The sequence below is a fragment of the Falco cherrug genome, chromosome 5 (assembly GCF_023634085.1).
Source record: "Falco cherrug isolate bFalChe1 chromosome 5, bFalChe1.pri, whole genome shotgun sequence".
Lineage (NCBI taxonomy): Eukaryota > Metazoa > Chordata > Aves > Falconiformes > Falconidae > Falco > Falco cherrug.
The window spans coordinates 6,932,000-6,947,315 of record NC_073701.1 but is presented as its reverse complement, the minus strand read 5'-3'; the positions used below and the strand labels follow the sequence as shown (position 1 = coordinate 6,947,315).

Genomic DNA, 15,316 nt, shown 5'->3' with positions numbered 1-15,316 from the left:
TTCAAAACATGGTGTCTGATAGTCATTGGTTTTGTCACCGTCCAGTGCATAAGAGTAGGCAGTTGGGATAATAAGCATTTCACTTGTGCGTGATTTTCAGTAGATTAAAAAAAACCCACCCTAGTTGCCCTTTCATCTCCACCTTGTGGTCAAGCCAGACAATGCTGCCCTCTTTCTGAAATACATTGTAGAGTGGAATGAAATATTTTGTTCTACCCAACGAAAAAAAATGTTATTTGTTCGAAGGAGTGGGATTGGGGGGGGGGGGAAGGGGGGGGGTTAAAGTATTTTTGAAGGTTTACTTTCTGGGGAGCTTCATGATTTTTAGCTAAGGTAACTGCTGGAATAGGTAAGGCATAGTGATTGTTCATCATTATATGTAGGTTTATTTTAAAATATTAAAATTGGAAGATGTTGTGATAATTTTTTTACCCATCCTGACATTCACCTGTATGTATACCGCTGTGAAGATTCATCCTTGTCTAATGAAAGGAAGTTCATTCTTCTGTACATTTGATCATAAGAAAAAATAGTAAAAAACAATATAGTGAGATTTTTCTCACTAAATCTAAAGATTTAAGAATTTAAGCATCGTAAGTATTGCTGCTTGAACCCCATGGCAGAACACCCAGAATAAGCAGAACTTAATTCGCTGTGAGGAACATTGCTTCTCATGTACTTGATAGATGTGATTTAACTCATTGTTTTTAAATACAAGATTGAATTTGTAGTCGCTTTTCAACATGGTGTATATGAATGGGCCAGTTCTACAGAATGCAGGCACAATTTTTACTGTGCCATATAATCAAAGGAATCTCATAATTAAATATTTTTCCAAATATTCCAAAAATTTTGGAATGGTCTACCCACCTGCAAAAGCTGAGACTCACTGGTTCAGAGGGATGTTTGTGCTTGCCCTGCCTCATAACATGTTGCATTTTGATGACACTATCAGGCAACATGTGAAATGAATAAACTGTTTGATGCACTGTAAGATAACCTCCTGATGTATAGATGTTAAACAAATTACTTCACAGGAAAAAGTATGATATGCATGAGTGGAAATACCACGTGCAGTAAGAATAAACTAGGGCCAACCAGCCTACTGATGGAAAGACAGATATCAATAAGCAAAAAATCAGGCAGGCACTACTTATTTTTGCATAGTTACGCTAGCTGCATTGTGAATATTTGTAGTCTTATCCTGAAGATTTGGCACTGGACAGTCCCCCATCACCCCAGCTAGGAGGTCCTTTTGCCCTGTTGGCCAGATTAGAACTTGTAGATTTTTTAATTCCTTTTGTACTGAGACAAGCATGGCTTTCTCCAGGCTGATTATTACCCAAGGAATGAAAAAAACCTGAAGCAAGAAACAATTCTGGTTGTGAATAAAAGCCTGGAGGGTGACAAAGCCTATATGAAGCCCTAGCAGTATGTCCAGTTTAAGCCCAGCCCTCCAGCCCAAGGCTCTCCTGCTCGGTGGTAGCTATGAGTGACACACAGCCTATTTTACAGCCCCACGAGAAGCAACCCATTTTGTGGCTACCCTACTGATGCAGAACTCAGAGCAGCTAGTCTCTCCCCTCTTTCCATATTTACATTTCAGCCCTCAAGAGTGACTATGCTCTGTGTAGCTCTAGATGCAGCTGCAAAAGCACCTAGTGACAATAACTGTTTCTGGGTAAATTTATAAAGCTCATCTCGGTACAGCTAGTTTGCCCTTTATGTTCCTAGTTGTCAGGGTGCACTAACAAGCCTTAATGGCCCTGACTGGCCTCACCTGGGCACCCACCCCAGCTCTCTGCCCACGGGGCCAGGAGTGCTATTTAAGCCTGGATGTGGGTCCTTGGTTCTGGTTTGAGCTGCCCCGTAGAGATGCTGATGTCCAAGTTAGCCCTGCCTGTGTCTTGCTCTGAACGGTTTTTACAGCTTGATTCCCAGATATGTCTTGTGGCTGTGAAGGTGATGGCCTGTGTCTGACCCTTGTTACTTTTACCAGACCTGACCTTGACTTATGGATTAACTTCCTGGCATGACCTTGGAGCAGCCTTACCACCATGAACTGGTCTAATGATCTGGACTGGGCTGCTGTCCCCTGGACTGGCCTACAGAAAGAAGAAGCCTTCTGACCCTGCTTTTCTCTGACAGGAGAGTGGTGAGAGAGTAACTTTATTCCTACCCCTGATAGTTACCCCACCTGATGTGGGTATTTCTCAGCCCTAGACTGCTGCTGTTCTATCTATGGCCAGTGGAGTTTCCACTTTGTACTAGATGAGAGAACAGTAAGGCAGAGCCCTTGCTTTAGTTCAGCTGAAGTCTTAGACTGGCACAGGTGGGTAAGGATTATTTTTATGTATTAGAATGTTATTAGATATGTTAATGTTCTCCTGAATTATGCTGGCAAGAATACTCTATTTGTTATTAACTTCTTGTTAATGCACATATTCCTGTAGTAGAAATTCTGCCTTTTAACTCTTGTAAATAGGAACTAACTCTGGCTCCAGTAGTGTTACTAGGTTTGCAATCTCATCACTGAGAGAAACCTGGATGAAGGCATGTCTGCAAACCCTAATAGTTACCTCGTAGTTTTATTTCTGGCTTGCTAAGCTGGGCGCTATAAACATCCTTTTTAATGGTGCTAAAATCATTACCAATGATAGGATAAGAGGCAGTGATCTCAACTGCATTATTATATTGTGCTCTTTTTAGCATATATTTTTAATTCTAATGAGAAAAAGTGTCTAAATCGCTGGGAATAATAACGAGAAAAGTTTCAGTCAGCTCTTAGAATTACATGTCTGAATGAAATGTTAAAACTCCCATACAATGTTGCTGTGAGTAGAAATCATCAATGAATGGTGACACTATTTGCTTTTAAATGTCATGTTGAGAAAAATGTCAGGATTGAGCAGAAGAGGCATTACAAAGGGATGTAGTCCCTTCTTTCAAGCACTTGCAGAAAAACTGTGTGTATATTCTGGGTCCTCAATGATATTTGCTATTTACTTTTTGTAAGTTTAATGTTTAGCTTATAAGATAAGTTGTAAGTTTGATACTCAGTTCTCATAAGTTGTTTGTTTGGTTTTTTTTTTCTCCTCCCTAATGTCAGTATGAGGCTTGCTAAATTCCAGAGAACTTGGTCTCTGGCCAGCTCTTTCTGTCATATTATCCTGGAGCATGTTTATCTTTGGAAGAGTGGTTCTGCATTGTGACTGCTTCTGATATGTTGGGTTAATGCAGCACTTAGTCCCCGGTCAGTTGTGATAAACACTTGGCCTACATGCCATTTCAGGAAGCAATGTGACCCTTCCTCAACTGACCTCCACAACTTCTGTTTCCCATGCCTCATATGAACACCTGGTGTTCTGACCTGGTCTCTGATGTGATCTCAGTGTCTGGCTAAGACCGTGACAAAGTTAGAAAGAAACAGCCTGGGCACAGAGCCCTGGCCCTGGTGTTTAATGGTGCCGTGTTCTAAAGGACAGTCTGACACACACACACCCCCCATTGCATTTGTGGTCTTCTCACGCAAGGCACAAGTGATTATTGCACTCCACATTCAAGTCTGCTCATGTCTGTCTCCGATAGGTCTTCCGAACGGTCTGGCTTGTGCCAGATTCCTGTTGTACCAGTACATCTTCAGCAGCCAGAGGCACTGCTCTCAGCTGTGCTGTGGCTCCCCCTTGGTCCGGCACATTGCGTCCTGGAAGCTGGAGAGCTTCTATCACCTGCCTTTTTGCAGAGCTGGGCTTCCTGTGCCTTCTTTGCCTTGCCTCTCTTCACAGGGCTGATTTGTAGCTGATAAACCCCACAGCAGAGCTCAAATGAGGCAGGAGTCTCTTCTTGTCTGTGTTTCATATCAGAGATAGTTTTCTTATTCTGAGCTAGAGGAAGAAACATTCTTTCTTTAGCACTGAAAATGCTAAAAATTATACCGTCCTTCCCCAAGATTTCTGCAAAGTGGTAGCAATGTATGTCTTTTTATATTTGTGCTGTTGATGCTTTTTCTGGTGAAGAGGTGCTCAGCCATTAGCAGGAGTGGAGTTCTGAGCCCATGTCCAAAGAGGCCTCCCAGGTACTTGGAAAGAACATGAGGAATAGGGCAGACATGATGGACCCCTGGCATGTCCTTCTCAGGCTCGGGAACTGGTACCAACCCTGTTCTGTATGCCTGGTTTAGTGCATATTGTCCACCCCTCTCTGGAAAATTTAGCATAATCAGAAGCAAAACCACATAACCTGGGGGAGCTTTGAGAATGTATCAGGCATATCTGTCCATTGGATCCTTGCCTAAGTAAGAAGTTGTGCTGGAAAGAGCCCTGCGGGGTTTTTAAGTTGCTACTGCCCCTTCTGTGGCCTGACAATTATTCCCAGACCTCACAGGATATCCTATACTTCTGCCCTTTGCTCCCCAGCTCCAAAATACTAATGAAATCACCTGCTTACCTCAGTGGTAGAGGGTCACTTGCTTAGATACCAGATTAAACATAACTTCTGACCTATAAAGGCCTTGATCAGCAGAAAGTTTGTGTCTCTGAGGGCATCCAGTTTAAGATGATGGGGATGGGCTTCTGTGTAATTCTCTGGGAGAAACTGGTGAGCAATAATGGATTAGAGTAGTAATAAAGCATTGGAGTCTGTAGTTGGACCTTTGCTATTTCCTAGGTTGTGTTCACTTCAGTCCTGAAGCTTGTTGACTGGACGTCTTTGGTAGGGGAAAACTGAAGGCAATTTCTAGACCTCTGGGGAAAATTTGCTATTTATTTCTCTTACAGTTTATCTAGACAGCATCTAACCAATTGGAAAGAACCATTAACAGAATGATTATAAAAGGTAAAACAAGGCTACTGGTGGAAATCAAATACAACAGGTACTGAGAGGTTGTTGCTGACAAAGTATTTCTCTGGTAGTATCAGAAATCATGACAAGGCCCATAGTCTCATGAGTCAGGACACTGAAGAATGATATCCACAAAATCTACAGTATACCCTTTGCCCAGAGTACTCTTGGGCAGTAACGTCTTGGAGAGATCTACATAGATCTTGGATGTATAAACTTCTCTTGTGACCAGGGAATGGCTCCTCTTGTGTCTGAGCAATACCGGCTGTGCATCCTCTGTGTGACTGGATGTGAACTTACAGGTTGTTCTGCTGCTGCTGTAAAAAAGGATTTATAAAAATCAAGCACCTTTCAGCTGCAGCAGGACCACTTTCACTGTGTGAACCTGATCTTCATATTCATTTAAAATATATATTCCAAGCAGTGTAGCTTTCTGTTACTGAATCCTTTGTGGCTTTCAATCTTGCAGTTACATTACCACAAAGAACTAATAGCAACCCCAATTTAGTCCTGTGAAGTTCTTGTTGTGCTGTTTCTCAGTGCAAAAGGAAAATGTTATCTTTGTTCTGATGGCTGGTTTATACACCACACTTTGTATGGTTTAGGCTGCTTAGAAACTGTACTGCCTACACAGGCACACGGAAACCTGTATGCCTAGGTGGTACCTCTTAGTAGATTAACTTTTCTTCACAATACTTCATAAAACACAGACGTGGCTGTGCAGAAGCCTTTTTTAACTGTCAAAGTATTGACTGTATCGGGTGGAGAGCTGGCTCGTGCCTGTCTTCTCCAGCTATACTGCTGACAAGAGTTGCTGTGAGGGAAAGAGTATGAGCAATGTGGGGACAGGGAATATCAAGACCTTCAAAATCAGGTTTGTCTCAGCCTCTGCCTCTTGCTGTATCTAGTCATCTCCATGGTCATTCTGCTCATAAGAGAAGAGTTTGGTATGTCGGGACATGTGACCATGCTGTGCAAAAAAAAAAAAAACACCAAACCAAAAATGAGGTTTTTATCTCACACAGCCATATTATGGCTTCTGTGGACATCCCCAACACTAGTTGCAATGTCATGTGTCTCAGTGATACAGGACAGAATAAAAATGGAAAGAAACCTCTCCCTAGCATCTAGACGCATTTAAAATGTAGTTGAATTATTGATCTAATCTAAAATGTAAAGGGAAAAAAATCAAATACCAGGCTGAGACAGACATCTACCACAGATAATTCCAGCCCATACTCATAACATTTGGTAATATCATGAACTGTAGAAAACAGACTCTTATAGTGGGAACTGTCCCACACTCTTGAGAGCTGACTGTATCATCCCACCTACAAACATCCACCCATGCTTCTGCACAGTACTTGCATAAAGCCTACTTGTGAAAAAACACAGTATAGTTTGGTCAGACTAAAAGGCTCTTCCTCCTACTCATGTTTCAGGGGCTTCTTTCTAGACTAAATCTTTTTAACCTCCCCTTTTTATCTAATCCCTTTCTGAAGTGACATGTTCCACTTAGCAGAAGGTCCTGAAGACACTCCTATGACTTCCATTCATCATACTGCATAAAAGAAAAGCGCCTATGGATTAAGGTGCCATGCTGTCTGTAGCATAACCTGAAACCAGCCTTGTTCCAAATCTCAGACGTCCTGTTTGCTGCGGAGCTAGTAGTTGCATGTAGTTTTTTAACTACAATCACATGAATATTAGAAATGCTATGAGTAAACATACCGGAGATTAAGAGGTGCTTACCTAGCAAGGTATTGCTAGTTTGAGATAGGTAGAACAGAGGTCACTGGGGAGCTCACATGCTGAGAAGGTGTGGGTGGATTTTTCATACTCCTCTCATGTTGGACAGATACACTGAGTAAAAAAAAAAGAACCTGTGGTCACAGATTTGCTGTCTTGCAAGTAAGCATGCGTGGTATAGGAGGACTTGAAACTTACTGATCTCAGTTTGTTTTGGTAATGGAAAGTTAGAACTAATGGCTGGTTTTCTCCCTGGAGGTTCCACCTACTACTTGCTCACCTTTTACCATTAGGATAAACATATTGCATCAAAACGATGATGGGGTAAAAAAGGCAAGGAAAAGCATATGTAAAATGCACATTAGAGGCTTGAAAATGAAGTCAGAGGAAGTAAGGAAACAACCAAACATTGCATAGCATTTTTGCATTATTTTACAGTCTGTAATTAGTTGCAATGTACACAGACCACAGGGAAAGACTATCCAGAAAGAATTAAAAAGGGTCTTCATTATTTTGCCTAGCTGCGACTGGGCATTTTGTGGAGTGGCCTGCAGCTGAGGCAAACTGAGCCTGTAGGAGAAAAGAAACCACAAGGGAAATGGCTTTGTTAGAAGTACTGTTGATGGCTTAATAGGGTTGCTTTTCACTTGCTTGACACAGATACCGTGCTGGAACTCAGAGTAGTGTCTTCTGCTGCTCTGGGTTCTGCTCTCTTCACTCCTTCAGGGGGGTTCAGGAATGGATTATCTGCAAATTGTGGAGAAGCTCCAGTTTGCCTGTGATCCTATGGTGTCTAATGGTATGATGCTGAGGCTTCTTGTCCCTGAGGGAAGAGAAACCTGTGGCTGTGTGTGTTGAAAGGAGTCTTTAAAGATGCTCACTCTTTCTTTTCTCTCATGCTGTGGCTGGATACCCCCAATAAGGTTACTGCTTCAATCTGAGCCTGATAGGCATGAATGGGGAATGACCAGCGCAACTTTTCTGTGTCACTTGTGAAATATTGACCCAACCTAGTGGTGGCACCTGGCTGTAGCATGTTGTTTGCACTCAAAGTTGAATAAAATGTAGGTATGCTCATTGGTGAAGTGTGTCCTAACGTGCAAAGTGTGCAAAACTCAACTGACTCAAATCGGTTGCGTGTCTTCCATTGTGGTAGGTTTGGTTTACTGTGGAAACTCACTCAGCAGTGTAAGCAGGAATGTGATCTGGGTCAGTGTGGTTTGTGGAGCCTAGAATTCATATGGCTTTCGATAACACAGATTGCTTATTGTGTTTGGTTTGTGTGGCAAGGGTTTGGTAGGCAGGGAGGCTACAGGGGTGGCTTCTGTGAGAAGCTGCTAGATGCTTCACCTATGTCGATAGAGCCAGTGCCAGCCGGCTCCAAGATGGACCCACTGCTGGCTCGGGCTGAGCCCATCAGCGGTGGTGGTAGCATCTCTGGGGTAACATATTTAAGAAGCAGGGGGGAAGCTGCACAGCAGCAGCTTGGAGAGAAGATTGAGAATATGAGAGAAACAGCTCTGTAGACACCAAGGGCAGTGAAGAAGGAGGGGGGACAGGTGCTACAGGCACCAGAATGGGCATTTCCATGAAGCCTGTGGTGAGGCAGGTTGTGCCCCTGCAGTTTATGGAGGTCCACAGTGGAGCAGATCCCCACCTGCAGCCCCTAGAGGACCCCATGCTGGAGCAGGGCGATGCTGAAGGAGGCTGTGACCCAGTGGGCAGCCCAGGCTGGAGAAGGTTCCTAGCAGGATCTGTGGTCCTGTGGGGAGAGGACCACAGGCTGGAGCAGGTTTGCTGGCAGGGTCTGTGCCCCCGTGGGGGACCCACCCTGGAGCAGCCTGTGCCTGCAGGGCTGTGCCCTGTGAAAAAGACCCACGCTGGAGCAGTTTGTGGAGAACTGTAGCCTGTGGGAAGGACTCATGTTGGAGAAGTTCATGGAGGACTGTTTCCCATGGCAGAAACCCCACACTGGAGCAATGGAAGAGAGCAAGGAGTCGTCCCCTGAGGAGGGAGTGGCAGAAATGTGTGATGAACCGGCCACAAATCCCATTCCTTGTCCCTCTATGCTGCTGGAGGGGAAGGGGGTAGAGAAATTGGGAGTAAAGTTAAACCTGGAAAGAAGGGAGGGGTAGGGGGGAAGGTGTTTTATGATTTGTTTTACTTATTATCCTACTCTGATTTGATTATTAATAAATTCATTTTCCCCCAAGTCAGGTCTGGTTTGCCTGTGACAGTAATTGGCGAGTGATCTCACCTTGCCCTTATCTCAACCCACGAGCCTTTCCTTGTATTTTTCTCTCCCTTGTCCATCTTGGGGGGAGTGACAGAGCAGCTTTGGTGGGCACCTGGTGTCATAAAGCAATAACAGCAGCCATAAAAGTGGTATTTGCAATTAAGTCTTTTCTCATGCCTATGATTTACTTGCATATCATCCCTGCTCTGTAGGATTGAAATGATATAGTGACTTCACTAACTGTGGACGAATATCATTGCACAGAAATCCATGCTTGTAGTCAGTCTTAAGCTGTAGGAGTTAAAAAAGATATTTTCTGGTAGTATAGATGGCAATCTTTTGTGGAGACCAATAGACTTATGGGATATAGAATTTTCTTCCCCTGATGACTGCTTTCAGCTCAACCCATCTCGGAAACTTTCCGCAGATGTGAATGCGAGAATGTGTTCACCCCAATGGAAGGTTGACTTGTAGAAAAACTTTGGTCCAGAAATCTTGAAGGTCCCTTATGAATAAAAGGTGCCTGTCTTTTCCAGTCTTCTAGGGAACAAAATTTTGCCTCCCACTAACTTTCATCATGTCTGGGCCCTAGTTTATTTCCTTAGGTCTGTTGAAAAACTCTTGTTTAATAACTAATTCTTTTGGCAAATAACCTATGGAGGCTACTCAAGAAGAACCGTTAGATGTTAAAGGATCCTGTTTTCCATGTGAGAAGTATACTGCCTGTTAATGGCTGGAAGGCATACCCAAACAAATTCAAACAGGAAAGCAGGCACGCATTGATTTTTCTATTTCTACAGTAAGGCTAAAGCTAGTTCTAATATTAGTATTTTCCAACAGTCCTGCTCTGATGGTGAGGACTGTTCCCACAGAACCTCTGAAAAGGACAGGTTTGGTCTTTTCTGTGATGAAGGATAATATCTACTATCCCTGCTCCAGGGGGATCAGTGGAAAAATCTATACCTTTCTTGCAGGAAAATGTTTCTGAAAGACATGCTAACAAAGAATTGTAGTTAAATTATATTGAACTAGGGGAAATTTACTTACTTTGTAGTATGTGAACCATTGTTCCTTTGATTTCTGCAGATTAGGGTGAGATAAAACCTGGGTTCATGTTTGAAGAAGAAACAAAAGCAAAGATCCAATTAAAATAAACTCTCAGATTCTAGAGTTATGTGGCAATTTCACTTGCCTCGAGTCTCAGGCTGCACTGTCCTTCAGAGCAGTAGTGGGAATGACATGGAGCCGTAATTCACGCAGGACTGCATTCACCAGCATAATGCCAAATGCTACGTTCATACAATATATTGCTGTTACATCATGAGCAGACACGCAGAAAAATCAAGCACCTAGGTGAACGTGGGGGCAGAACCACTGTTATCTTCATCTCCAGCTTCTTCTCTGATTCAAATGTGGACTGAAAATGCTATTTCTCATATATTCCCCTAGGAATACATTTATTTATATGCCTACAGGTTTTTTATTATCTAGTTATTCACGTCTTTGTGCATGTGACTGCATAGATGTGCTGGTGTTCTTTCTGCTGCATTTGTTGTGTGTAAAACCAAGGGAACAAATCTAAAATGTACTATCTGCTTTTTAATCTCCATTTTGTGTCAAGCAAGTAATAACACTTACCTTTTAGGGTGGAATGAGAGTTTTAACTGAGCCAAAACAGCACTTGATTCATTGTGGGGATTTTTAGTGCATTTTCCATTATTGTTAGGCTTCAGGGAAGGCTTAAAGGTTTCTAGATGGTGAATCTGAATGTTTAATTCTAAGGGGGTCTGGGTTTTTTCTGTGGAAAATTGAGACATTCAGAAATACAGCATCAGTCATAAATACACTCCGAGCTTTGCCTTTGGTACAGAATTCTTGTCTGGTCTCCTCTGCACTGTATTTTCAGTTGTCACCCTGAAGGGGTTTGAAGTGGCTGATTATCTGCTTTACCTGGTGCCCTGAGTTTCTGTGCAAGGATGGAGCACCATGACAGACAGAAGCATCACTGCGGAAACCATGGTGCACGCAGCTTCTTTTTAAGCAGTCTCCTCAACACACAGGGACAATCCAGCTCCTGAATATGTGGGGTTTGTTTTGTTGTTGTTTGGAAATCATGCCAACAAATAGTATTTTAAGTGCTTCAAGGAAGATAATGAGATTCTTATCTGTATCTTTGTGGTTAGCTGCTCCAGTGGGTGAAGGGGAATTACGGCAGATGGCATACATTTGGTTACTGTGAGAGGCGGCGGTCATTGGTACCCTCAGCTGATTAAAGGTAAAAGGCAGTTTGTTTGCAGTGAGCCAGGGAAGTGCTTACAGAGATGAGCCGGAAAGGCCTTTCTGACACATGGTCCTTTTCCTAAATACTCTGACCAGTGCTTTTAGGGGAGCTGTTCTTATTCTGAAAACATGGAATGCTACTGTGCATCCTGTTAGTAACGTTACAAAAAATATCAGGTGGAATTTCTTCTCCTCCCTTTCCAGTTAAGCATAATGCTTAGATTTAGGCTTCTCTGCACGCACAGCTTAAGGTGCTCATTTCAGTAGTATTGACAGTCTGACATCTGCTGTGTCAGACTTGACAAGACAAGGAAAACTGTTTTCTTGATCTGCTCTTTCTGGCTTTTCTGCCTCCTTTTTCTAACTTGGGATGGGGTCATTGACCTTGTACCCACCAAGCCTTCTCTTCTCCAGGCTGAACAGTCCCAGCTCTTTCAGCCTCTCATCATAAGAAAGTTGCTCCAGTCCCTAATTCATCTTTGTAACCCTCTGCTAGACTCTCTCCCGTAAGTCCATATCTTCCTTTAACTGGGGAGCCCAACGCTGGACACAGCACTGCAGATGTGGCCTCACCAGGGCTCAGTAAAGAGGAAGGGTACCTCTCTTGAACTTTTGGCAATGCTCTTCCTAATGCAGCCCAGGATGCTGTTGGCTGCCTTTGTCCTGTGGATGCGTTGCTGGTTCATAGTCAGCTTGGTGACCCCCAGGATCCCAAGCTCTTCTGTAGAGGTGCTTTCCAGCTGGTGAGCTCCTGCCCGTACTGGTACCTGGGTAGGAATAACTTCCTACCCAGATGCAGGACTTGATATTTTCCCTTACTGAACTTCATGAGATTCCCTTCATTTTAATTCTCCAGCCTGTCCAGTCCCCCTGCATGGCAGCATGATCCTCTAGTGTATCAGCCACTTCTCCCAGTTCTGCGTTACCTGTGAATTTGCTGAGGATGCACGCTGTCCCAGTGCTAAGGCCATTAATGAAGAGGTAACTTCATGAACAAATAACAAAACACTGGGGCACACCGCTAGAGACTTGCCTTTAACCGGCCTTTCTGCCACTGATCACCCCCCCAACCCCACCCCACCCCCCAGGACTGGCTGTTCAGGCAGTTTTAAATCCAATGTCACTGTGCACTTACCTAGCCCATCCTTTTACAGCTTGTTGTTAAGAATGTTGTAGGAGACTGTGCCAAAAGTCTGGGAGTTGAAGTGTCCACAGGTCTTCCCCCTGCAGAGCCAGCCAAGTCACTGCCCTGGTTACACGGTCACTGCTGAAGCCCATGTTAACGCTATGATCGTGCTGCAGTGACAGCTTGAAAAACCAAAAAGTGTGGATGGAAATAAACTCAGTTCAACTGCCGGAGCGTGCAATTGTCCTCACTTAAAATGTGCTCCTTGTCTTCCCCAGAAAATGCTTTTGTTCTTCTGGACGATGTCAGACTCTGGCATGCCTTGTGGAGGCTGTGCCTGGGCCCGTGTCTCAATGGGCAGAGGCCCCAGGCGGCCGCTTGGATCTGCAGTCTGCTCCAAAGCAACCTCCTGCCCTCAGTCTTACATGCCAGTAAGAAGCACAGTTTGATGCATGTTCCTGTGAGCTTTTCATAAGAAGAATTTTTCCCTAAAATCTTTTAATTTAAAATATTTTGACGAGTGCCTGAACACAGAGAAAATAGCAGTTTACGTCAAATGTTAAAAAGCTCTGTAAAAGCAACTGGCACATGGATACATGGTTGGAAACCTCTAGTTTGGGGCTTGTCGTATTCCTAACAGAAACCAAGCATTTTCCTAAGCTGTTCCCTACCACCTCCTTCCAAGAAACAACCCCCTCCCCCCCCAACATTTACTTCTTTTTTTCCTCTTTCCATCCAGCAGAGGACCAGGAAAGGTCATTCTGATGCTTTTTCTGCTCTGAGTTTGCTATGTGTCCTCATGACAAGGAAATCTGGGGAGCAACCACCTGCCTGGTCCTGTTCTCTTGGAAGACTTCTGATTCTTGGCAAACACAGGCTGATGTAATTACATTGCAGCTCCTGCAGTGAATTTTCTTCCTTCATTTTTCCATCCAGGTGCTGATTAGCATCCAATTCCAGATATGACCGTGCTACCTAGCCATGTGTATAACAAAGCTAAAAAGCAATTGACCTGTGTTGCCCTGACCTCCAGCTTCAACAGCTACTCTTCCTAAGCAGTAGACCTTGCCTGTGGCTCCAACAGCAAGCAGCATGAAGGTTCATGCAATCCTTCCAACAACCCCCTTGCCAGCAACACTTGTTTTTACCGCTCAAGCGACTGTGACGCTCAGCTGAGTAGGAGGACCTTCTTGCTGTGCTCTCAGCATTGCTGTTTGCTGTGCCAGTTTGCCCTGACCTGCCTGCCTCTGAATGATTAGCTGCTCGAAGCTGGAGATCCCTCTCCCCAGCACCAAGCTTCCTGTGGTGTCAGTCTGGGAAAGCATGTGGGAAGAGATACAGTGACTATGCCTTCTAGTTTTCACTTCTCACACAGCTGGGTGAAGACAATTTTTACATTGGTTGTTCAGGGAACCGGAGGAAGTATGTTTTACCTTCAGTACTTACAAAGGTGTTAGCACTGTTCTGGCATGACCCCAGCTTTCCCCAAAAGAACTAACAACCTGAGATCTTTTCTGTGAAGGCCAGTGCCTGAACAAGTCCCAGGACAGAAAAGTAACAACAGGGGCTCTAAACCTGCTTTTACTGAAAGTTGCTGTGCTGGCATGGGTGAAACTGAATAAGCAAGTTTAGGTAGAAAAATCTGTTGTTTATTAATTTTTAGGTACAAGAGGAACCGTTAAAATTGAGTATCTCTGTTCTTCCCTTGCAAGTCTGGTCTGCAGTTTCTCTCCTACCATAAAGAGATACTGCCTCTAGCTATAACAGCCCCACTCTTGCACTGGACCACCATCAGCACTGGAGAGGACTAAGCAGGCGCTGCTGTTTAAGCTGCTGTGCTCACCTGCCCTGTCCCTGGCTGGTCCTTTCCACCCCTGTGGTCCCCTCACCTTACGGCAGACTGTGGCATTGACTGGTTCTTGCCTGCTGAGCTCCCTAACTCCATTTGGTGAGCAGCTGCATAAACTTGTGCCAATGTCAGCGATAGGGACGTCGGGGAGGTGGGAATAAGCTGCCAGCTGTGGAGTGGGTAGGAGGGACTTTGAGGCCAGTTTCTAATGGCACAAAATGCCTAAGAAGCAACAGCATTTTGCTATGTACAAATCCTGCCAATACAACAAACTGTATCATGGGGGAGGGTGGGATTTCTCTTGTTTTCATCTCTAGCTCTGGCCGCTGCAGTACCTTTCCTCTTTTGAACCCTTACCTTAAAGCCAGGATGTTTGCCAGCTACCCTGAAAACACCTGGCAGGACAGGCCTATGTTTGCCAGTGCTCTGCCAGTTTGGGCACCTCAGCACACATTACTACTTCAGGGACATCAGGGGATGTAGAAGCAAAAAGATGCAAAGCCTTCCTAACGGGTTCTGAAGTAATCCAGTCTTATTCTACCTAGCACGGGTGGATTTAGGGAAACAAATATATGCCACTATCTGCACCTTTGTCCGTGTGTTTATATACACAAAACAAGAAGTCACTGTGAGCAACACATTTCCCTGATCATTTTCTCTTGCTGTTTCTACTTGTATGAATCACAGCATGCAGAAGAAAAGCAGGATGCTCTACAGATTGGTATGATAGTTTGTCAGTGGGATAATGCGGGTTTGAATCTTTGTACCAAGCTTCAGAAATACTCTGAAGTGAGAGCATCTTTTGGTCTCGCAGTGTGCCCGTTCACCATACTCGGAGGTAGAAGAGATGTGAAGAGACTTGTACTAGCAACTTGTAACACTGAAATAGTGGTAACGTGGAAGAGACACAGCTGGTAATACTGGAGCAGTCTCTCTGAGATCATTCTGCAAATGAACAGGATGTGAAAGGGGTTTTATGTAATCCTTTGGGGCAGGCTCACCAAGTGACAGAAAAGTGAGTCTGTAGTAAAACTGGTATATGCATAAAACCCCCACCAATAAACAAACAAAAAACTCCCATAGAAAGGCAAGCAATCTTTTCCTGCTGACATGTTTTAACCCTGGCCAGCAAGTAAGCCCATCTCCTAGCTCCTTGCTCACTTGGTTCCCCCCAGTGGGATGGGGGAGAGACTCAGAAGAGTAAAAGTGAGAAAACTCATGGGTTGAGATAAAGACA

The 15,316-nt window shown here is 44.1% G+C and overlaps 1 long non-coding RNA gene across 1 annotated transcript; it reads right to left on the bottom strand.

Annotated features, from left to right (window-relative positions):
* Positions 1-5,020: 5,020 nt before the first annotated feature.
* Positions 5,021-12,873, bottom strand: LOC129736155 (uncharacterized). Its single transcript, XR_008732383.1, has 3 exons — positions 12,240-12,873; positions 6,592-6,702; positions 5,021-5,156 (listed from the first exon to the last, which is right to left on the bottom strand). It is a non-coding gene; the product is annotated as an uncharacterized LOC129736155 (long non-coding RNA).
* Between the last annotated feature and the right edge of the window lie 2,443 nt (positions 12,874-15,316).